The following is a 22,063-nucleotide window of genomic DNA, read 5'->3' as shown; positions in this document are numbered from 1 at the left end:
CGTCACCCGGCAAGGAGATGGTAAGGCTGGGATTCAAACCCAGGCCGCTGGATTCCAGAGCTGGGTGTTGGGGATTCAGGTGCTCTTCGTGATGAAGCAGTGGGTTTCTGGGGCCGGGGCAGCAGTACGTGGCAGGGCCCCATCCCCCCGGGGCCCTGTTCTGCTCTGACTAGCTGTGGCCCCTACGGATCCGCTGCCGGCCCCCCTCCGGACAGATATGCTCTCCAGTTCCCTGCTAATCTCGCTGGGCCTCCCCTTCCCAGCCTCGCACAGGCCAACAGTCAGTCACATAAGAACAGGCTGATAGGTCACAGCCACCAAGAAGGAGTTGCCAGGGAGGCTTCTTGGCCACGGGGCTTTATCTCCAACTCCTGGAGCACGGCTCGGCCATTTCCTCCCTCTGCAGTGTGGACTTTTTGTTCTGGGTGTGTTTTCTTCCCCTTTGGTTCACCGATTCCTGAAGATGGACTCGTGTGTCCGACCCTCTGTGTCCATCCACAGACACTCACTGGACACCTGTTGCGGGCCTGGCCCCAGCTGGGCTGGCTTCTGCAGCGGCTGTGCTGGCCCTTGCTTGCCCAGAGGGTAGGCAGGACTCCAGGGAGGGGGGTGCTTCCAGATCGCCTTGACAGGGAGGCCGGGGTGCATGACTGTGTGGGCAGGATCTATTGCTTGACAGAGCGGGACTTGGGTTCAAATCCTACTTCAATAATTTAATAATAAAGTCACAAATGACCCAGTTTTTTAAATGGGCAAAGGATCTGAGTAGACATTTCTCTGAAGAAGATACGCAAAGAGCCAACAGCACATGAAAGATGTTAAACATTATTAGTCATCAGGGAAATGCAAATCAAAATCACATGAGCTATTACTTCATACCCACTAGGATGGCTTTCATCAAAAAGACAGATAATAACAAGGTTGGAGACGATGTAGAGAAATTGTGGCCCTCGGGCCCTGTGGTGACATGTAAAATGGTACAATTGTTTTGGCAAACAGACTGGTAGTTCCTCAAAAGGTTAAACACAGGGGCGCCTGGGTGGCTCAGTTGGCTGGGCAGCTGCCTTTGGCTCAGGTCATGATCTAAGGGTCATAAGATCCAGCCCCCCATCGGGCTCCCTATTCAGTGGGGAGCCTGCTTCTCCCTCTCCCTCTGCTGCTCCCCCTGCTTGTGCTCTCTCGCTTGTGCGCGCGCTCTCTCTCTCAAGTAAATAAATAAAATCTTAAAAAAAAAAGGTTAAACAGCATTACCATATGACCCAGCAATTCCACTCCTAGCTATTTACCCAAGAGACTTGAAAACACATATCCAGGGGCACCTGGGTGGCTCAGCTGGTTAAGCGTCTGCCTTCGGCTCAGGTCATGATCTCAGGGTCCTGGGATCGAGTCCTGCATCAGGCTCCCTGCTCAGTGGGGAGTCTGCTTCTCCCTCTCCCTCTGCTCCTCCCCACCACTTGTGCTCACATTCTCGCTCTCTCAAATAAATAAATAAAATCTTTAAAAAAAAAAGAAAACACATGTCCACACATAAATATTACACAAATGTTAATAGGAGCATTATTCATAACAGCCAAAAATTAGAAATAAACTGAATGTCTTTCAACTGATGAATTGAGAAATATAATATGGGATGTTTCTTAGCCACGAAAAGGAATGAAGTCCTGACACCTGCTATCACACGATGTGCCTTGAAGACAGGCTAAGTGGGAGAAGCCAGACACACAGAGGACCACGTGTTGTAGGAATCCACTTATATAAAATGTCCAGAATAGACACATCTGTAGAGACAAAAAGTGGTTGCAAACCTACCTGGACATAAAGCCACATCCTGCTTACACCACTCACTGGCTGTGGGCCGTGGGTAAGCCACCTTGGCTCTCAGACCCTCAGGCTCTCCATCTGTAAGGCAGGGTAACCCAAGGACCCACCTCCAGAGGAAGCGGTGAGGACGAAAGGAGGGAGATGGCACCCTTAAGGCTTGCGGTAGAGACCCCGGCCCGAGGGAAAGGCTCTGAAGGTGGAGGATGATGCCCGCCTCGAGCACGCCCACCAGGCTCAGCTCATTTCTGTGCCGTTCTGTAGGTTTCCGACACATCGTGGTTGAAAACATCCATGGTTTAAAAGTAGGGAGGGAGGTCGGGGACAGACCCTGGAGATTTTTGTGACCCTCAATGGAAAGAAGCTACCCTCCCAAGCACCCACTGTGTGCCTGGCATAGATGTCTGTCTCCTCACAATGACATTATCGGCCCCCCATGACAGATGCAGACGCTGAGCCGTCACCTGCCCTTTGCAAACGGCTGACGGTGGAGCTGGGTTTCACTCCCAGGTTTGCCTGGTTGAAAGTCAGTGTCTTTGCCCCTCTTCTGCCTTCCAAGGAGGGGACATTTTTGAAAAGGCTTGACTCCTGTCCAAATAAGGGATTGGGTTATTATCTCCCAGACCTGGAGGGGGGGCAGCCCAAGGGGGAAGTCGCTGCTCCTAGATTTCTTTTTTATTTTATTTTACTTATTTATTTGGGGGGGGTGGAGGAGCAGAGGGAGAGGGACAAGCATACATGGGGCTCGATCCCATGACCCTGAGATCATGACCTGAACTGAAATCAAGAATTGGATGCTTAACCGACGGAGCCACCCAGGTGCCCCATCACTGCTTCTAGATTTCAAATAATAAGGATGTGTTCATGGGTCCTCTACTGGGCCGTGGGGACACGGTAGGGGTTTAAATGCCATGTTTGCTCGAACGTACAGGCTGGCAACGTGGCAGCTGGGGTGAGCCAGGGCCACACCTCCTGGGTAGGGGGTGAGGGGCACAGGCTCCAGAACCAGAGAGTTGGGGTTGGAACCCCCGCTCTGCTGGTGACATGGGCAGTTACCGCACTGTCTGAACTCGATTTCCTCGTAATGGGTGGGTGAAAGCATTGAACAAATTTGTTACCTGGAGTCACTCAGCATAGCTTCTGACCTGGGGTGAGCTTTGGTATCACTGGGGTGAGTCAGGTGGACAGCTGCAGGGAGCCCAGGATGGGGTTGTTGCCCACACTGGGTTTTGCACACTCCTCTCCAGACCCAGCGGATGGGTGGCCAGTCCATGGGAAGTTTGCCCACAGTTTCCCTACCCATTTATTAGGAGAGAAGAGGAAGGGGACACTGCCGCCGAGAAGCCTGCCCCCATCTCCCCAGCCAGGCCGGGTTGCCCACTCCCCACCCCGGCCCCAGCCCCCATCCCAACCGACCTGGCCTGGTCTCTGTACTCCTCCCTTGCTTGTCCCTTCCTCCCTTGCTGTCCATCTCCCTTTGGTCCCCTTTACCACCAACTCCAAGACAGCCACCGACTGGGACCAGATGGCCTTTGGAGTTCTGTGGACATGCTGTGGAGCCCAGCCCTGCCTCTGAGCAGCAACTTGACCTCAGTCAGAGACTCCACCTCTCTGAGCCTTCTTCCTTCCCTATAGCATCAGGGTTAGCAGCTGGCTCCAGAGTCTGATTCTGACTCCCCCCTTGCTGCTGTGGCCCCCTGACAAGGTAACTCAGCCTCCTTAGCCTCAGTTTCCTCATCTGCAAAATGGGGACAACAACCACATCTCAGTGATTTGAGAAATCATTGAGAAAATACACGTAAAGTGCTCAGAATGGTGGGTGAGACATAGCAAGTGTTCAAGATACTTTGGGCATGGTTACCATGATCCTGGCCTATTAGGACTATTGCAGTGCACAAGGTCCTGCCCCAGGGACCCCATCTCCAAATGCCAGGCCCGTGGCCTCACACCCAGCCTGATCTCTGTCCCCCCACCAGCAGCCCGTTAGACTGGGCACTCTGCTTTGCATGCCTCCTCGTCCCCCCAGCGCGGACATGGTGGGTGCTGATGTCTGTTGAACAAACTAAACAAAAAAAAAGATGCAGAAAAAGAAGGCCAAGAGGCTCCACCTTTGGCGGGAAAATGCACGGTCCACTCATTCAGCCATCAGTCGTTCATTTATTCAACTAATACCTGCTGAGCACCTGCTGTTCAAGGCTGTGGGGACAGAGCAGCGAACACAACAGGCAAAACCGCTGTCCTGGTAGAGCTGACATGCTCGTGCGGGAGACAGACCCCAAAGCAAAGGACGAGTGACATGTGGAGAATACTGGTTTGTGATAAATGCCACAAAAACACCGGGGAGGGTGCCAGAGAGGTTGTCCTTTGAGACCGGGCAGCCAGGGAAGGCCCACGGAGAGGGTGACATCCGAGCAAAAATTTAAAGGAGGTGAAGTTATTCGTTCATTCATTCGTTCCTTCCTTCCTTCCGTCTTTTCATCAGCTCCCCCAGGCATCAGCAAGCATTTCCTTGGGCCTGTTCTGAGGCCCGAGCAGCTCTCAGGCAGGGGTCTCCCAGCGGTGGGGGGAGAACACACTCACCCACCCTGGAAGAGTCCGCAGAAGCGAGGGTGACCGTCATGGGGTCCACCCAGGACGGAGGTGTTCTCGAGACTCGGGACTTTCCGTGCTGAACAGGAGAGGCTTGTGCAAACCAGAACGAGTGGCCCCCCTCACCGAGATTGCCCTCAGTACCAGGGGTCCAGGGAAAGGTCAGCAGGGGCATCCACTCGCTTCTCTGAGGCTGGGACACTTGTGAGGGACGGGGAAGGGAAAGGCTCCAGAATGCCACAGCATGGGGGGGTGCTGCAGGTTTGGGGACAACACTGCCCACTGGGGGTCAGTGGGCAATGGGGCAGGAAGGGATGCCAGGGTCTTGGGTATCGGCTGCGTTGACTGTGGGCGGCAGGCCTCCAAGCAGGTGGGTAACTGTGTCTGCATTTTAGAAAGAGCCCTGCTTTGCTGTGCAAGGGTTTTCCCTGAGGCAGATCATGGAGAGAGCGCCATACCGTGTCCTCGTTCCTTCTTTCCTTCATTCTGGCGAGCGTTAAGCACCTTCCAGACCCCCAGCCCTGGCCAAGATGTATGCGCTGGGTCAGCAAGCCAGGGAGAGAATTACACAGCAAGTAGTGGAGAATCTACGGGAAGGGTATATGGGTGTCTTGGTGAAGAATAAATAAAAATAAATTCTAGGCCGCATATAAGGCATCTGGGGGGGGGCATGGATGAGGCAGTGGCCTTCCCTCCAGCAGCCCAGGCCCCGGTGCAGGCTTGTGGGGACGTAAACCTACCCTTCGATGGTGTGTGAGCTCTGTGTGTGTGAGGTCCTCAGAGGAAGGGCCCTGGGGCAGGCCTGGGAGGCCAAGGGAGTTGCAGGGGATGGAGAAGGAAAGGGAAGGGCGCTCAGACGGAGGAACAGCAGAGACAAAAACCTGGAGGCTGGTGATGCAGGGATGTTGAGGCAACAGGTCGTTCTGTGTGGCTCAGTGGAGGGTTGGAAAGAGACCGGAAGGGAAGCTGTGGCCTCATGGACCTTGTCTCCTTGAATCGGTCTCTGAAAATAAAAGTAAGTCTGGCCCCACTGTTGCAAAATCAGAGAACACAGGAAATTATTTAAAAAAGGAAATACAAGCCCTAGGTTAGCCCATGACCAGAGACAGAGATAACCACTATTTAGTATTTGATGCATTTCTTCCCAATATCTTCATGTATTTATATATGCATATCTCCTAACTTAGAATAATAAAATAGTTTGCATCTTGCTGGCTTTTGTGGATTTTTTAAAAAAAGATTTTATTTATTTGAGAGAGAGAGAGAGCGAGGCAGAGAGCACGAGCAGGGTGAGGGCCAGAGGCAGAGGGAGAAGCAGGCTCCCCGCTGAGCAGGGAGCTGGACTCCGGGCTCGGTCCCAGGACCCTGGGATCATGACCCGAGCCAAAGGCAGACGCTTAACTGACTGAGCCACCCAGGCACCCCTGTTTTTTTGTGTGTGGTCTTTTAAAGATTTTATTTTATTTTATTTTATTTTATTTTTTATTTTTTTAAAGATTTTATTTATTTATTTGACAGAGAGAGACACAGCGAGAGAGGGAACACAAGCAGGGGGAGTGGGAGAGGGAGAAGCAGGCTTCCCGCTGAGCAGGGAGCCCGACGCGGGGCTCGATCCCAGGACTCTGGGATCATGACCTGAGCCGAAGGCAGACACTTAATGACTGAGCCACCCAGACGCCCCTTAAAGATTTTATTTTTAAGTAAGCTCTACACCCAACATGGGGCTCAAACTTACAACCCTGAGATCAAGAGTCACATGCACCACCAACTGAGCCAGCCAAGTGCCCCGACATCTTGCTGTTTTTTTACTTAACATTACATCAGATGCATTTTTCTAGTGCCATTAAATAGTCTCTGCTAACTTGATTTCTAAGCCATTCGGATGGCTCCAGCCAGTGGTGGATTCTTGGCTAAAGTGGTGATTTCTCATGGCTGGGCACTGTGGCTGTTTGCGCTTGCTTGCTGTAACAAAGAACACCATGGTAAACAGCCTCCATCCATACATAATTCCATGTCCTCATGGCTGATTATTTTGGTGTTTTTTCTGATCAGTTCCTAGACATGAGATTCTTGGAAGACCTGCCTGGTGCAGAGCTGGCTGGGTAACCAGGGGAGGAGGTGGGTTTCTCAGGGCCATATGTCCCCACCTGAGGACAGCCTGGGCCCCAGCTGTAAGGAACAACTTGCACTTTCTGAATGCCTCATGCTCTCTCCTACCTCCAGGCCAGTTTGTCCGGGTGTTACCAACCCCCGCCCCCAGCTTCCTCTCTTCCGCCTTCTCTCTGTCTTGCTAGCTCTTCCTCATCTTTCCAGACGCTGGCATAAGCTTCTCCAAGGAGCTTTCCCGGAGCCCCCAGGCTGGGAGCCCCCACTGCCATCCCCTCTGCAGCTGTGCCCGGGCCACCTCCATCCGAGTGCTTTCTCGCTGGGTTACAAGTCCTGCTTCTTTGTCTGGTTTTCCTTGTCCCCCGAGGACGGGGCCCAGGCTGGATTCATCTCTCAATTTCCAGTACTCGGGGGTTGAGCTGGCACCTTCCAGTTTCAGTAAATGTTTGTTGAGCAAAGGAATGGAGAGTTGGACAAATGAATTGAACAAATGAAACAAAGTCTGTGGGGGAGGCTGAAGCGCAGACATTGGACTTCAGACAAGCATCCTGTCCAGGGGGACCTAGTGGGGTGCAGAGCAGGACCCCTGAGCCAGGAGCAAGGAGCAGGGAGGGTAGGGCTCTTGTGAAAGGAAGCTGGAAGCAGGGGCCCAGGCAGTGCCGTGCAGGGTAATGCAGACAAGAACATTGCAGAAGAAAGAAAAGTTTCATGGGCTCTGGAGCCCCCCATCTGGATTCAAATCCTGACCCGACTGCTTACGAACTATGTGACCCTGAGCCAGTGACTTAGCTTCTCTGTGCCTCAGTTTTTCCATATATAAAATGTGGCTGCCGAATGCTAGTACTTCATTCATCCATTCATTCATTTTCTTCCTCGCTTAACACTTGAGTGTCTGTTCTGGGCCCAGGATTGGAAACTGAGAGGGAGCTGACCAGGGCAGTCCCACATGCAAGCCAGCCCTGCAGCTGAGATGGAACCCAGGTGGCGGCCGCAGCTTCTGCTCAGGATGCCCCGAAGTCCACCCATGAGCCCCGCAGTCCACCTCCCAGGCTGCTGTGGGACCATTGGAGGTGCCGGCTCAGAGGGAACACTGTCACTGGCCTCCTACAGCATCGTCACCGTCAGGAGTCTGTGCCGACCCACCACAAGGTCTTGGAGAATGCCCCCACCCCTCTGAGCCTCTGTTTCCTTTAGGGTGAACAACCATCTTGGTTTGCCTAGGAAGGAGGGTCTTCCCAGGGTGGGGGACTCTCCATGTTAAAACTGGTTCAGTCCTAGGCAAACAGGGATGGTTGGTCCCCCTAGTTTCTTCATCTGTAACATGGGGAACCACCTGCCCCCCGGGGCTGTGGTGCAGAACATAAGCATGCACATAGGAGAGTCAGAGAAGAATTCTAGATCGATTACATGAATATTGAAGAATTCTATGTGGCATGGAAGTCCAGTTATGAAAAAGAAGGAGCCTACTCACAGGTACCGCTCTGGAAGAAGCTCTAAGATACATATTTTTAGTGAAAAAAGCAAGGTACAGAATATTTTGTGTGGAGTGCTTCCACCAGAATCAGAGGAGGGGTATGAATAGACACACACAAGCTCATGTGTGCATGGATTCTCTGGGGACGGAACTGGGTGGCTGGGGAGAAGAGGTGGGGAAAAGATTGGCTTTTCACTATGTATCCTTTCTTGTTGGAATTATTTTAACCTTTTATTGTCATTATCAGGTTGAAAAACCTCCTCAACGTCTGTGTGTCCAGAATTCAAACCAACAAACAAAAAACTATTCTAAACCATTAAAAGGCCAAAGACAGAGGGTAGGAAAAGTGCCTAGCTCAGGGTCCAGCACCCAGGACGCGCTTGAATGGCCTTCTCCCCTCTCCCACCCGAGACCTTGTTGATCACTGGTCTGGGTATGCGAGGGACCCAGTGCTCATCAGGCTCAGGTGCAAGAGCATCCTGGAAAGACACCTGTGGGCTCCATGAGGCAGCCTGACTGCAGGCCTGGGGCTCACAGGACCCTCACCCACTTTGGTGGCTGCATGTCCAAGGTGGCCGTCTGCCAGGATCCAGGGGCCTTCCCCGCCTCCTGGGGTGGAGGTAGGCCCATCTTGCAAGGTAAATGGCTCAGGTTTCACATACTTCCAGACTAGGAAACCTGCATCTGCTGCTGCGGCCACCAAAGCCTGCTCTCTCTGCCTCTGGCCTTGGGGAGAAAGGGCCACAGCTGGTTCAGGAAGAGGCTCCAGACCCAGCCTGAGACTATCCCCCGGACCTGACCACCACCGGCCAGCCTCCCATGAGTGCCCAGTCCAGCCCTGCCTTGAGCTTCCAGACACGTGGCCAGGCTCTTTTCTTTTTTAAAATTTAGCATGACGCACATATTTCAGGAAAATGTTCTCATTGTAATATCTCAACAATGAATAAAACGTGGCGAATGAAAAGCCAAGTAATTCCCCTGCATTTCCTGAGCCGCATTCCCGTCAGGTATTACTGGCAGTTAGTGGGTATTCTTTTGAACCTTCTTACTATCGTGTGTGTGTATGTATCTGCATCTCTTCCTCTGCATGCACACGTCTATCTCTAGCTGGAACTACACCTTTGTCTGTATCCGGGCCAACTGTGTATGCAGAGGTGCTGGGCCAGTGGTAACATTCTGTATATTTTGTTCTGCAAGGTGCCTTACTTTTCACTGAAGGTACCGCGGATGTTGCTTTGGGTCAGTACATATACAACCACCTTCTTTTTAATGGCTGAGCAGTATTCCATCACGTGAGCTGACCCATCATTTGTCTGTCCAGTCCCTTACTGAGCATTTAGATGGTTTCTATCGTTTTGCTTCCACCAACAGCCTTGGGCAGGCCTCATTGTGCATTGAGCGATTTCTTCAGGACAGGCACCTGACTCACCTCCCGGCACTACTGGAGGGCCTGCGATAAGTACTAACAAAGGGGCTGGGTACTGGGGCTGGGTACCGCATTCGCGATAAGTACTAACAAAGGGGCCGGGTACTGGGGCTGGGTACCGCATTCGCGATAAGTACTAACAAAGGGGCCGGGTACTGGGGCTGGGTACCGCATTCGCGATAAGTACTAACAAAGGGGCCGGGTACTGGGGCTGGGTACCGCATTCGCGATAAGTACTAACGAAGTGCAGCCTGGGGAATCCAGAGCTGAGGACATAGACCGCCTGTTGCTGTGCACATCACCAGCGCTGAGCTGCCCAATGTGTCACATTTTTCTGTCAGACCGTCTCTCCCCAGCAGAATCCTTACCTCCCAAGCCTCCAGTCGTTCCACTGGGATGGCTTTTGAAACCTGGATTACGGGGAACTTTCCAGCCATCTTGGTTTGTCCTGCTACTGAGTGGCTTCCTGCCTGGGGTGATATCAGGGAGAAGGGGGGGAGACCCCCCAGTCCCCACCTTTCTCCCCCATTTAAAGGAAGAGGCAGCGTGGGGAAGGCCCTGCCCCTTGAGTGAGCTCTTTTTCCCAAGGCTTCCTGCCACACGGGCAGCATGGGACAAAGGGCCGGCTTGCAGGTGGAAAGCACAAGGGGAACCAAAAGAAAGAGAACCATAATAACGGCCTATTCCTTACTCCCGCGCCTCGGGTGCCCCTGGCCCCACACAAGCCAGAGACACAGCCCTCAATAGGCGCTGCAGTGACCCCCACCTCGCAAGTGAGGGAGCCGAGGCGCCGAGGGAGGGGAGCAGGATTGGAACTCGGGCCAAGACAGCCCCAGAGTCCAGGTCCTAGAATTGCAAGGAGCTGAAACATGTGCCAGAAGGTAGTGCTGACTTCCTGGGGAGCCCAAGAGAAATGAAGGCTGGAGAATGTGTGTGTGTGTGCGTCTTGGTGAGGGATCTGGAGAGATGCGTGGGATTTGGGAGGAAGGGAAGGGCCTTCCCGGTGGGCAGAAGAGCCTGAACAAAAGCCCAGGGTAGGAGTGCACCTGGCATGTTGATGGGAGAGAGGACCGGTGCGGGTCACGGTGTGAGGTGCAAGCTGGGAGCGGGGGGTGCGGGGGTTGGGGGGAGCCCTGAGTGCCGTGCCTACCATCTCTCATCAGTGCCATCGCCAGCACTAACCCAGCTGCCATCCCACTGGCGGTCCCTACGCGTCATCTGACTCTTCCAGCAACTCCAGGATGTGGCCACCACGATGCCCACCTTGCAGATGAGGAAACTGACTAGGGAGCCCCAAGGAGGCAGGAGCGGGGCTGCTCACTCGCCCCGGTATGCCCTGCCCCCAGCCCTGGGGGAGAGAGAGGGGGGAAGGGAGAAAAGCAGATGGAGGGATGAAGGATGAGGGGCGTGGGGCTCCCCACCCCACCATCATCACCGCTTGCACCTTCTAGATTTCTGAAATGGCTCGTGCTGGCTGTGGTGTGCCCTCCTCAGCCCTCCGGACCCGAGCTGCTTTAACCCGCTGACCTGCGACTCCCCGGGGCTGAGATAAGCTGCAAGGCTGGCCCAGAACGCTCTCTCCTGAATTTGCATCCAGAGTTCTTTCTCCCACATTCGAAATGCAAGCGCTGCTGGACGACTGGATCCCTCAGAGCCCTGGGAATCCACGGGACTTACCCACCCAGTTCCAGCTATGCCAGGGTCGGGGAACCATAGGCTCTTGGGGTCTGGTCCTAGCCAGGACCTCAGTTTCCCCATGTATAAGATAGACGTGCTCACTGTCAGACTGGAGAATTGCTCTGGGTGTTGATGCTTGTCTTGGGCCCCTGCTCCTTGGCTTCTCGTCTCAGAAAACAGCCTGGCCCTGCCCCAGACCCTTGCTAAGCCTCTGTCTCAGCAGGGACGGAGCAGCCCTGGACCAGGGGGTCAGCCACAAGTCCGAGCTCCGCTCCTGGTGCCTTCTCACTGCAGCCTGAGTGAGCGTGCCAGGTACCCCCCACGTAGGGGGCACTTGACATCACCACCCCTCCTTTCCCTGCCTGGGCAGAGCAGGTCGCTTCTCCAGGCCCCAGGCTCTGGGCGGCTGCAATGGCCGCTCCCCTCTGCCCAGCCTCGCACCAGGGCTGTGTGAAGCCAGGGCAACACGCCGGGTGGGAAAGAGCTTTGCAGATGGAAAACTTGGCCCATTGGGAAGATTTATTGCCGTGACGGTAAGTGTGTGGTCCAAAGGCCATCGGGGCCTGACAGCCCCGACCCAGAAGGCCGTGCTGGAGCCCAGGCCCCTTTCCCTCCGTCAGTGATGAAGGAGCAGATGACCTTCTCCCCAGGGCCCTGACTTCTGGTGGTATGCCAGCCAGGCCTGGGCTCTCTTTCAACCAACATCTTGCCTCTTATTTTGGCATGTCTGTCGCCCGAGCAGGGCCCTGGTCAGCACCTCGATGACCCAGGTTTGGGGAGGATACACAGGCAGCCCAAACCCCTGGATAAACCTGGAGAAGCAGGCCAAGCCCTCACTCCCTCTCAGCCCCCAAGGCCTGTCTCATCTCCCTTTTCTCCTCTAACCTGCTATCCAAGGGGGGCCTTGCCCTGCCTGTGGCCCCCGCCAGCTTCCCCCCCTCCCTCATACCCCCTCCATTTCCACCCTTGCCACCAGAGACCTTTGGAAATCAAGGATTCAGGCAGATCTCTCCTGCTGGGTGCCTTCTGCCAAGTGTCCCGGCCAGTGTAGAGCCCCAAGGGGGCAACAGGGGCCAAAGGAGAGCAAGAGTGTCCCTGGGCTCTGTAGCCTGTGGACCCCTGGCCCGCTCGAGTGGCCTCCCACTGCTCCTGGGCCCTGGATCCTGACCGAGAGGCACCCACACTCCTGCCCACAAGAGGCTGTCCCAGGTGCACACAGTACCTGCTCCCTTTCCCCTCTGCCTGGACCCCACCCCTTCCCTTGCACCTGACATCTCCTCACCTACATCAAGCCTCGCTCAGGGCCCTCTTGCCATGCTGCCTCCAGTCTGTGTCAGGGGACCCTGTCTGTGTCCCTTCGGCAGGGTGAGCTCCTTATGTCAGAGCTGCAGGTCTCTCTCGGGTCCGTGAGCGAGTGGGCAAAGGCGCAGCAGCCTCGTGGCTGGGGCTTGGAGCCCAACTCTGTGCCTGCCTCCCGAAATGCTTGTCTGAGCCCCAAACGGATGGACGACCCTTGTCACCCTGCGCGTGGCCACCCCAGGCCATTGGGAGTGCTGTGACCTCAGGCTCAGCCAGGCTGAGCTATACTTAGACACCGGGGCCAGGGCAAGCTTCTGGGCCCGAGAAGGCAGCGGAGCCCACAGCAGGGCCCCAGGGGCACCTCCTCATCTAGGGGGACGGTCCCCGTGTAAGAGGCCGTCACCCAGACCGGGCGCTGTTGGCTCCCACTGCCCCCAAAAAAGGCCAAGGAAAGATTCTGTTTGAACAAAGGAGGCTCTCTGGCTGGTTTTGTGTGTGGTGTGTGTTTATAGTTAGAAAAAACAAGTTCCGGGCTGGTTGGTCAGCTCCAAGGGTGGGCCAGAGGTGGGGGGGGCGGCCAGGGGCGAAAGTGGCGGGGGGGCTCCTGGCCGGCCGTGGGCCCCTGCTGCCCGCGCGGCTTGCCTCCCCTGCATACCTCGGGTGGCGCCGTGCCAGGCCAGGGTGCGGCCGCCCGGCGGGCGAGGAGGGGCTGCCCTGGTCCGGCTGCGCGCTCCCCTGCTCTCCCGGGCGGGCAGGAGGCAGGATGGATGTTCGCAATAATTACCCAGCTGCAGCTTCCCCCGAGCTGCCGCCATAGCAACGATGCCGGGCGCCCCAGCCGAGCGGCCAAGTGGCAGGAGGGGGTGTGGGCGCTCTGGGCAGGTCGGGGAGGGGGTGCCCCGAGCCCCAGGCGCAGCCCCGCTGTCTGTCTTTGTTGGCTCCCTCTCCCGCCTGCCCCCTCCCCAGAGGCCAGGGGGAGGGGGCTTTGTCTGGGCACCGGGAGGTTGGCACGGCCCAGGGGAGCCTCCAGCAGACGCCCCGTTCCCGCTGCCAGGACCCGTGGGGCCAGGGAAGCAGGTGTCAGGACTGGGGGTGCCGGGGGGGTCCCTGTGGCCCAGGGCCCGACTCGGGGCACACGGGCTGCCCGCCGCACACCCGGGATCCTTGGGTGTGCGCACCCCCAATGTTGTCTCCCCTCTGCAGAGGGGCGCGTGGGGTCACTGGGCACAGCCTGGGCGGGGCGTTTCTGACTCGGCTCACGCTGCCCTGCCGGGGTCCTGTTGGAACCAGGCATGGAGCTGCCTTGGGCAGGACTGGCTTTGTGTGCGCCCAGAGGCAGTGTTTGGGGACCCCTAGAATCCTGCCCCCACGGCACCCAGCCCCCTCCCCTCAATAGTAAAGTCTCTGTAGGCCTCCCTCCTGAGACCATTTGATCTGAGGAAAGGGACAGCATTTACCTCCGTTTTACAGGTGGGGAAGCTGAGGCCAGAGAGGTGATGTGGCCTGGCTAAGGTCACACAGCTAAAAATATGGAATCTCAACCCAGTCCAGTCTTGTCACTGCCCTGCCATCGCTGTGGCTGTTCCCTGACCATCTGTCATCAGGTGGGGTAGCTCAGTGCTTAACCAAGAGTGCAGCCTCTGTGGCCTGGGCGGCGGGGGAGGAATGTGAGTCAACCTCTCCCAGCCTCAGCTTTCTCCTCTGCAAAGTGGGGATGGGGATGCAATGAACCTTCTCTTAGGGGCTGGTTGCACGCATTACAGAAAACCGAGCACGGAAAGAGCAATGCCTGGCACGTGGGAAGTGTTAGCTATTGTTATTGTTGGAATTATGATTATTTTTATTATTGTTACAACACAAGGAGGTGGACCTAGACTCTCACCAGAGCCCCTTTGGTTCCGGCCTCCCAGGGCTCTCCAGGCAGCTTTCTGAAGGCGAGGCCTCTCTGGCAGGCAGCAGAGAGGTTGAGAGGGCTGGGGAGTGGGGAGTTCACAGCCTAGTGAGGAGGCGGGTGCTAATCACCTAATCCCACAGGTGTGTCTGGGGTATGGGCTGTGTGAGGAAGGAGACAAACATGGGGCCGAGACGGGGCGTGCCGAGCAGGGCTGAGACCCCATTTACACAGAGCGAGCAGGGAGGGCCTCTCCAGGGGGCCAGGCTGGAGAGGCCAGGAAGAGGACGTTCTAGGACATGGCCTTGCTTGAGGAGCTGAAGGGGAGCCAGAGTTCTGGAGCAGAGAGGGACAGGGAGACTGAGGTCAGCGAGGTCACACAGGGTTGGATCTCCAGGGTTTCATGGGCCATGGAGGAGAGTTTCTGGGTGTGATTCTAGAAGCTGTAGAAAGTTAGCAAGTGGTTTTTGTCAGAGAAGGATGTCAGTATATACTTGTTAAATGGATGAAGGAATGAATGCATGATTAAATGAATGGAAGTTTTCTTCTGCATTGGCCAACCACCGAGATCCTCTCCCTCCACCTCCCCCCACCCCCACCATTACCCTAGCCCTTCCTTGCTGGTTCGCTTCAATCATGTGTCAGCTCCTACCCTGGGAGCCCACGGTCATATGGTGGAGGATCAACAAGTAAATGGAAACATTCCAGATCAGTTGTTCCGCCAATATGGAGGAGCATTCTAAGAAAGGAGAGCTGACACTGGTCAGGGCACTGTCTGAGAGGGGTGTTGAAGGATCAACAGGAGTTCACTCCATTGCCAAGGCAGAAGACACAGTATCTGCACAGATTCAGAAACAGGAAACAGCTCAGCATGATGAGGGAGTTTTCTAGTATTTTCATAGGACCAGTGATAATTAAGGGCAGCTACCTTTATGGAGCTCTGCTGTATGTCCAGTCCCCAGGCCACAGGCATGAGCTCATGGGAATCACACAATGTAAACCCTGCTCCCTTTGGGGCAGAGGCCCATTGCACCTATCAGAATGAAGAATCGAGGTTCAGATAAGTCAAGTTGCCTGCTCAAGGTCACAGAGCCACCACAGAGCCCATGTCTTCTGACACTCGGGGGTGGGGTTGGACTGGCCGTCCTGGCTGGGCCATAAAAGGCCCTGAAGGCCAAGCTAACATCGGGACCCAGTTCTGGGGCTCGTGGAGAGCCATAGTGGGGCTTGGAGATGGGGAGAGAGAGGCTCAGAGCTGTGTTTGAGAGGGAAGACTCTGTGGCCTCTGTGGAGGGTAGATGGAACCACGGAGCCCAGCTGAGAGGCTGCTACCGCAGGGCAAGGGAGGGGCAGTGAGGGCTTGATCCCCACGGGGGCCCTGGGGCAGGACAGAGGGAAGCCTTTGAGGAAGGCCGAAGGGCAGAGGTGAGGCCAGGTGAGCGGAGAGAGGCCGCTGGCCTGGAGGCATGGCACATGGCTAGAGACCAAGTCTGACGAGCCTAACCTTGCCTCCCCTCTGGCTGGTTATATTTTCACTGATACAGACAAGAGTTGGCATTTTCTGCCTTGTGAGGGTGGCTTTTTCCTTTAAAGGTGGCTGGGATGGGGCCTTTCTTAACCCAGAATGATGCTGGCTGATGGTGGCATTTCAGGCCCAGGGCCACCACTGTGGGTTTTCCCCAGTCTCCAAGGCCCCTAACAAGCCAAGGGCACAGGGCACCGTTCTCGGTGGTCGTGACCCTTGAGCGTGCTTGTGGGAACCAGCATTTGGGAGGGGGTCTGGGCAGGGGTCAGACTGCCCCGGGGCCCACTCCAGAAGTTGCTGTAGCTCTAGAAATTGGAGAAGCTTCTGGAAGCCCAGCAGCGGCATTCCTGGCCTCCCTCTTTGGGCTTCCTGAGGCTGGGCCAGTGAACCGAAGCCCTTGGCCCGCCTGCCCGCTGCTCTGGGAATATTGTAGCCGGTAGGCCAAGCAGGTGGCGGCTCGAGCTGCAGGTGCTGCGTCACCTGAGCCCAGGTCATGGCTGCTCCAAGGGAGGAGGGAGCCTGTTCCCACCCGGCCTGCTGGCTGGTGCGCTTCCTCATAACTCAGAGAAGCCGTGGCCTGGGGCCTTCCCTGGCCCAGAACCTGGGCTTTGTCAAGCCCCCACGCACACACCCCAGGCCCCTTCTAGGAGGCTGCCTGGAATCCCGTCGTCAGAGGTTGAAATCCTGGCTTTGCTTTTAACACTTAGGGGGCCTTGGGCAAGCCACCGCTTTGTCTGAGCCTCAGTTTCCACAGCTGTAAAGAGGGGTTGGTGGAGGACAGAAGGAGATGATGAATGTCGAGGCCAGCCAGCCCCCGCACGGAGCAGACAGGAAGTGTGAGCCCCCGCGTCCCCTCCCGTTCCCCAGCAGCACAACCTGGAGGGGAGATGGGCCGAAACACGAGACCGCGCCAAATCACTGGAAGCCTGACGAATCTGGGCATGATTGCTTGTAAGAGGCCCCGCTTGAGCCCGATGTGCTGTCAGCTTGGCGTCCAGATGGGCTCCCCAGAGCAGGGCACGCCTGGCCGACCGAGGCTCAGAGATGGCACCAGGACAGGAGGCCAGACCCGGGTCTCCGGCGCCAGCGCCACGACCGGGATGGGATGGGCCGCGGCGGTGGCCAGGGGCACCGTCGGCCTCCAGGCCCTCCCTTCCTCCCAGCAGAGCCTCACCTGCCCAGGTCAGTCTCCCCTGGTGGTGGTCACGCTGCTGATCTTGACGCCAAGTGTCACCAGCCTTCAGGGGCCTTTCTTCATCTGTAACCTTGTCGCCCTGTGAAGAGGCAGACAGCTGAGTCCCCAGGAACAGTCACTGGCTTCCGTCTACATGACCGGGTCCTCTCCAGCACACCCCAGAATCCTCGAAGGTTGGGACAATTCCTTCTGGCCTCACCACTCTGGATTTTCTTCTCCATCTCTTATAAGGCAGGCTGGGCAGCTGCGGCCACCACCATCCCCATCCCACCAACTGTACTGGGGGAGGGGGTTGGGCAGCTGCATTCATGGCAAAACTCATTTAGAGCAGGTCAAGTCCCCACTCAGCAACCTCCAGAATGACTCTGCCGTTTTGGAATATTCCAGCTCCCGCAAGCCCCGCACAGCTGCCCCTCCCTCTGACCCACTCTTCTCCACCCTCTCCTGGCCCTCAGACACCCCAAGCAGGACCCCTCTTACACCTTTGCACTTAGCGTTCCCTCTGCCTCCAATGCTCTTCCCCCAGATCCCTACACATTCTGGCATGTCCTCGAAACCTCTGCTCCAATGCCCCCTCCTCGGAAGAGCCCTTGATGACCACCTAAGGGCGCCTCCCCTCTCCCTTGGAACCCCTCTACTTTCTCTAGTTTTCTGCTTAGCGCTTATATTATACCGAGTTCCCTTACTGTGCAGTCGCCTGCCTCCCCACACCCTGCCCCCCAAGAATGCCAGGGCCACCAAAGTGAGGGCCCGTATTGTTCGCCTCTGAATCCCAGGGCCTAGTGCTGTGCCTTTCACAGAGAAGGCACTTGATAACGATCGTCGAATGAATGAATGAGCGAATGAACGAGAGAAGGAATTCATCAGTCAGCAAATATTTATGGGCACGTACTTCGGGCAAGGTCTTACCATCGCTACAGGGCCTGGGAACCAAACCCCTCACACTAGGCCTTGGGGAGGACATCACAGGTCCGCTGATCCAGAAGCAGAGAACAGAAGGAGGCAGAGAGGAATCCCAGGGAACCCAGGCATGGATTCTCATCTGGGGCCATCTTCCATTTCCTAGCTGTGTGCTTTGGGGCTCAGCACTTGCCCCGTCTTAGCCCACAGTCCTCACTGTAAAGTGGGGCAAACAGTTCTGACCAAGGGGCCCCACCTGGCCTCCGCCTCAGCTCCCAACCACCACCATCTGGGCACATCTAAAATCCATTATCCACATGGCAGCCCAGAGGGGCCTTTCTTTTTCTTCTTTCTTTCACTTCCAAAAAAGTATTTATTTATTTTTTGAATAGGTGACAAATTTGCATGGCTCAAAATTTGAAAGGTGCAAGAAAAAATGTAGAAAGCAGAAAGTATCCCTCCCACCCAGTCCCAGCCAGCCAGAACTCCTCCCCCGAGGCAGGCACTGTTTCCTCCTATTTTCATCTATCATGCCACAGATAATTTTATGCATATACAAGCTAATGCATACCTTAATCTCCGCTTTCGTTTTTTGGTTTTTTGTTTTTTTTAAGCAGACAGTAGCATGCCATGCACATGGTTCTGCCCTGTGCTTTTTTCACTTGACAATCAATCTGGAGAACTTTCAGGGGTCTTTTAAAAACAGACAGTTTAATTGGTCCCTCCCCTGCAAACTAGCCCTCTGGTGGATCCCTAGCATTCTCAGAATAAAATCCAGACTGCCACAGGGTGCTCTGTGATCTGGCCACCGCCAGCATCCCTGACCTTGCCTCTCTCTCTCCCCCACTCGCTCACTCTGCCCCAACCACTGTGGCCTCCTCACTGTTCCTCCAATATGGCAGGCACAGTCCCACCCCAGGGCCTTTGCACTTGCTGTTCTCTCTGCTCTCTGCCTCCACAAACTCTCTCAGCTCCCTCTTTTTTTCCGGTCTCTACTCAGCACCTGCCCAGAGAGCTCTTCCTGATTATCCTAACTAAAGCATCTACTCTCCCACTCTGTCCCTCGATTCCCCTTTCTTTGTCTTGATAGCATTGATTACCATTTGTGGTGGGGGGGGATGTAATTGTTCGTCATCTGACTCTTCCACCTGACTGAGCTCCGTGGAGGTGAGCACTGGGTCCGTCTTGGTCCAACGCCACTCTAACACTTGGACTTTAACAAGTGCTCCATAACTATGTGTTGTCTGGTGAAGAAACAGATCCCCAGTTTACAGAGGAGGCGACCGAAGCACAGAGGAGGGAAATCCCTTGCCCAAAGCCAGCGGGGAGTCGCTGCAATTCATTCACCCAACCCGGGTTCTCCTCTGAGCCCCTCCTCCCTTTCCTAGCTGTGTGGTCCAGGCTGGCCTCTTGCCCTCTCTGAGCCCCAGCTCACCTTCCATCCTGTGAGGGAGGAAAATGAGATGGATGTCCATGGTGCCTTCCCGGAGAACGCACGCAGCTTTACTCACACACCGCAATGGGTCCCTGTCCTTTGTCCCCCGGGAACGCCACCCAGGCTGGCCCATGATGACCACCTAATGCAAGGAGAAGGTTCCCAGCCATTAACAGTATTTTTAAACAATGATGCCAAGGAAATATTTTTAAAATCCTGCGTCGTGCTGGGGAACAGCTCTGAATTATTAACTATCAGGCAGCCCTGCTATATTTCTTGACAGAGTTTATCCCGACACATACAATTTTCCTCCTGGTAATTTATGAAAAGTGCATTCCCTTCTTCAGGAAATCACACCCCCTTCTGAGCACCGCCTCCCCCACCCCAAACTGGAATGTTTACTGGGTAAACGCAACAAACTTTTATCTTAAAGTGCGTCTGCTTTCTTGCCTGATACTGGAGGACATTTCCCAGGGAGTCACTGCAACTGTATTTTCTGAAATGTCCAGCCTGGGGCCTTTTAGAACTTCAATAAAGCGCTGTCAATTAGGATAAATTAATCATCCACTCCCCAGCAATGCCCCCTTTCCCTCAGCCCCACACTGTGACGCCTGGTGGGGAGATCACATATCGGCTTCATAGCCAGGTGGTTGTGGGTTCAAGCCCCGGGGGAATCCTGTTTCCTGGGACTCAGCTACTCTGGCCTCCCTGTGCATCACCTACCCTGCCCCAGGCCTCGAAGGCACACACGGAGTAAAATGAACCCAGATTTAGCCGCAGAGGCCCTGGGTTGTCTTGGCACCGTAGACTTAGCAGAGTGACCTCAAGTAAGTCACCAAACCTCTCTGATTCAGTTTATTGTTTTCTTCCTGATCCAGTTTTCTCAGCCCTAAACCAGGGGCCGGTGGTCTGAATTCAGCCACCCACTCAACAAATATATAGAACACCTCGTGCTGGGCACTGGGGACCCAAGCCAGCACCCACCGTCATGGAGCTCCATCCAGGTGGCAGGTCAGACCAGCTAGCACACGAGTGAGCTAGAGAAATGTTGAATGCTAGTGAGAGCTATGGAGAAAATAAGGCTGGGGTAGGGATGGGCAGTGCTGGATGTGTTATTTTCAGGAGGTCCAGGACTGTGTGGGATTAGAGGGGACAAGGCAGATCCCCAACCCCAGCAGAGAAGATTTTGCCCCCATGCCCTGGAGACGGACAGGTGGCAGTGTCTGGAGATTTGGGGTTGTCACCCTGGGGGTGGGGTGCTGCTGACATCCTCGGGTGCACGGGGCACCCCTGAAACAGAGTGACCGGCCCCGAACATCATTAGTGCCGAGTGGAGAAGCCCCTAGGGGCCATTGCAAAGCCTTTGGCTTTTACTCCAAGTGATCTAGAAGCCCCCAGGTGCTGCATACGTAACAGCAAGCAAGGCAGACCAGAGCCTGCCCTGACTGAGTCTATATTCCACTCGGGGTGGCGGGGGTGGGCGTGGGGGTGGGGGACAAATGGACGAAGCCACTGCACTGTTCAGAGCACAAAAGGCTCCTCCCATCCCACCTGGGACAAGGCCCAGGATCCACAGGCTCTGCCCGGCCCCTCGCCACCCTTCCTGGCCCTGTGCTCCTTCTCACTCTCTCTCGCGGCCTTTGGACATACCCGGGGGATGGGGTGCTGGCTTCTCATCGGGGGGTGGCAGTCCTCATCCCTCTGCTTAGATGCTCCCCTGCTTTTGTGACCCTTCCCAAACCTCACCTCCTTACCACGGCCCCCCTGGCCCCCAACCACGCTGTCTAAACCACTGTGAATTCATCCTTTACATTCTGCTCTGCTCACTCTGCTTCTGTCTGCCCGCCATCCTCCCATCCCTCCTTCCTTCCATCTATTTATTTGTTCATTCATTCAACAAATGCTCAGGGAGTCTTCACTATGTGCCGGGCCCTGTGCGGGTGCAGGGGACCCAGGAGGGAATGAGATTGACAGGGCCCCACCCGGACAGGTCCACAGAGGACAGATGTTATTAGTCACCCCAGCACACGCCTGCAGCTGTAGGGAGAGCTGTAAACTCAAGGTCTGGGTGCCATGGGAGTGCACATGGGAGCTCCTGGCACTGGCTGGGGTCATGGAGGGCTTCCTTGAGGAGGTGGCTGCTGAGGTCTGGAAGGGAGTAGGAGGTAAGAGGGTAAAGTGTGGGTGCCTTGGTTAGTGGGCTGGGCAGTGGACGGGAGCATCATGCATGTGGGGAAACTGGAGGCCAGTCAGTGTGGAAGAGCATGGAGAGGTTAGGAGGTGCATGGGAGGGGCAGGCGGGGAGGTCCAGAGGTGACCGGGGGCTCAGTCTTGTGAGGCCTGTGGACCAGGGTAAGGAGGGCTGGGGGGAATTTGAGGCAGGGGGAAGTGGGAGCAAACGTATATCCTGGCTCCTCTTGTTCTTGGAGAATGATCTGAAAGGGGTGGAGGGTTGAGGGAGGCCACAGGGAGCCCAGCGAGAAGGGTGCTATGGTTGTCCAGGCTAAAGAGGATAATGGCTTTAGACGGGAGATAGTGGGGGAGATGAAGAGAAACTTAGAGGTAAAATGGATGGCCCTGAGGGTTGAGTGGATGTGAGGCTAAGAGCAAGGGAGGAGTCAAGCATTCATTCACCCACTGAATTGTCCCTTCTTGGGCACTGAAGAGTCCACTAGCCCAGGGGTCCCTTTCTCCATCCATCCATCCATCCATCCATGCATCCATCCAT

At 55.6% G+C, this 22,063-nt stretch overlaps 1 long non-coding RNA gene across 2 annotated transcripts; it reads left to right on the top strand.

Moving 5' to 3' along the window:
- Positions 1–21,647, top strand: LOC115943524 (uncharacterized). 2 transcript variants are annotated; one of them, XR_014149130.1, is made up of 4 exons: positions 1–20; positions 7,421–10,294; positions 10,577–10,742; positions 10,865–11,207. It is a non-coding gene; the product is annotated as an uncharacterized LOC115943524 (long non-coding RNA). The 2 variants fall into 2 exon arrangements; XR_004078092.2 differs by adding an exon at positions 16,513–21,647 and having other exon boundaries at positions 7–10,294; positions 10,865–11,623.
- Positions 21,648–22,063: the final 416 nt, after the last annotated feature.

The sequence above is a fragment of the Leptonychotes weddellii genome, chromosome 10 (assembly GCF_054177405.1).
Source record: "Leptonychotes weddellii isolate Sample4059 chromosome 10, ASM5417740v2, whole genome shotgun sequence".
NCBI classification, from domain to species: domain Eukaryota; kingdom Metazoa; phylum Chordata; class Mammalia; order Carnivora; family Phocidae; genus Leptonychotes; species Leptonychotes weddellii.
The sequence above is the reverse complement of the archived record's forward strand: the minus strand, read 5'-3'. Positions and strand labels throughout refer to the sequence as shown.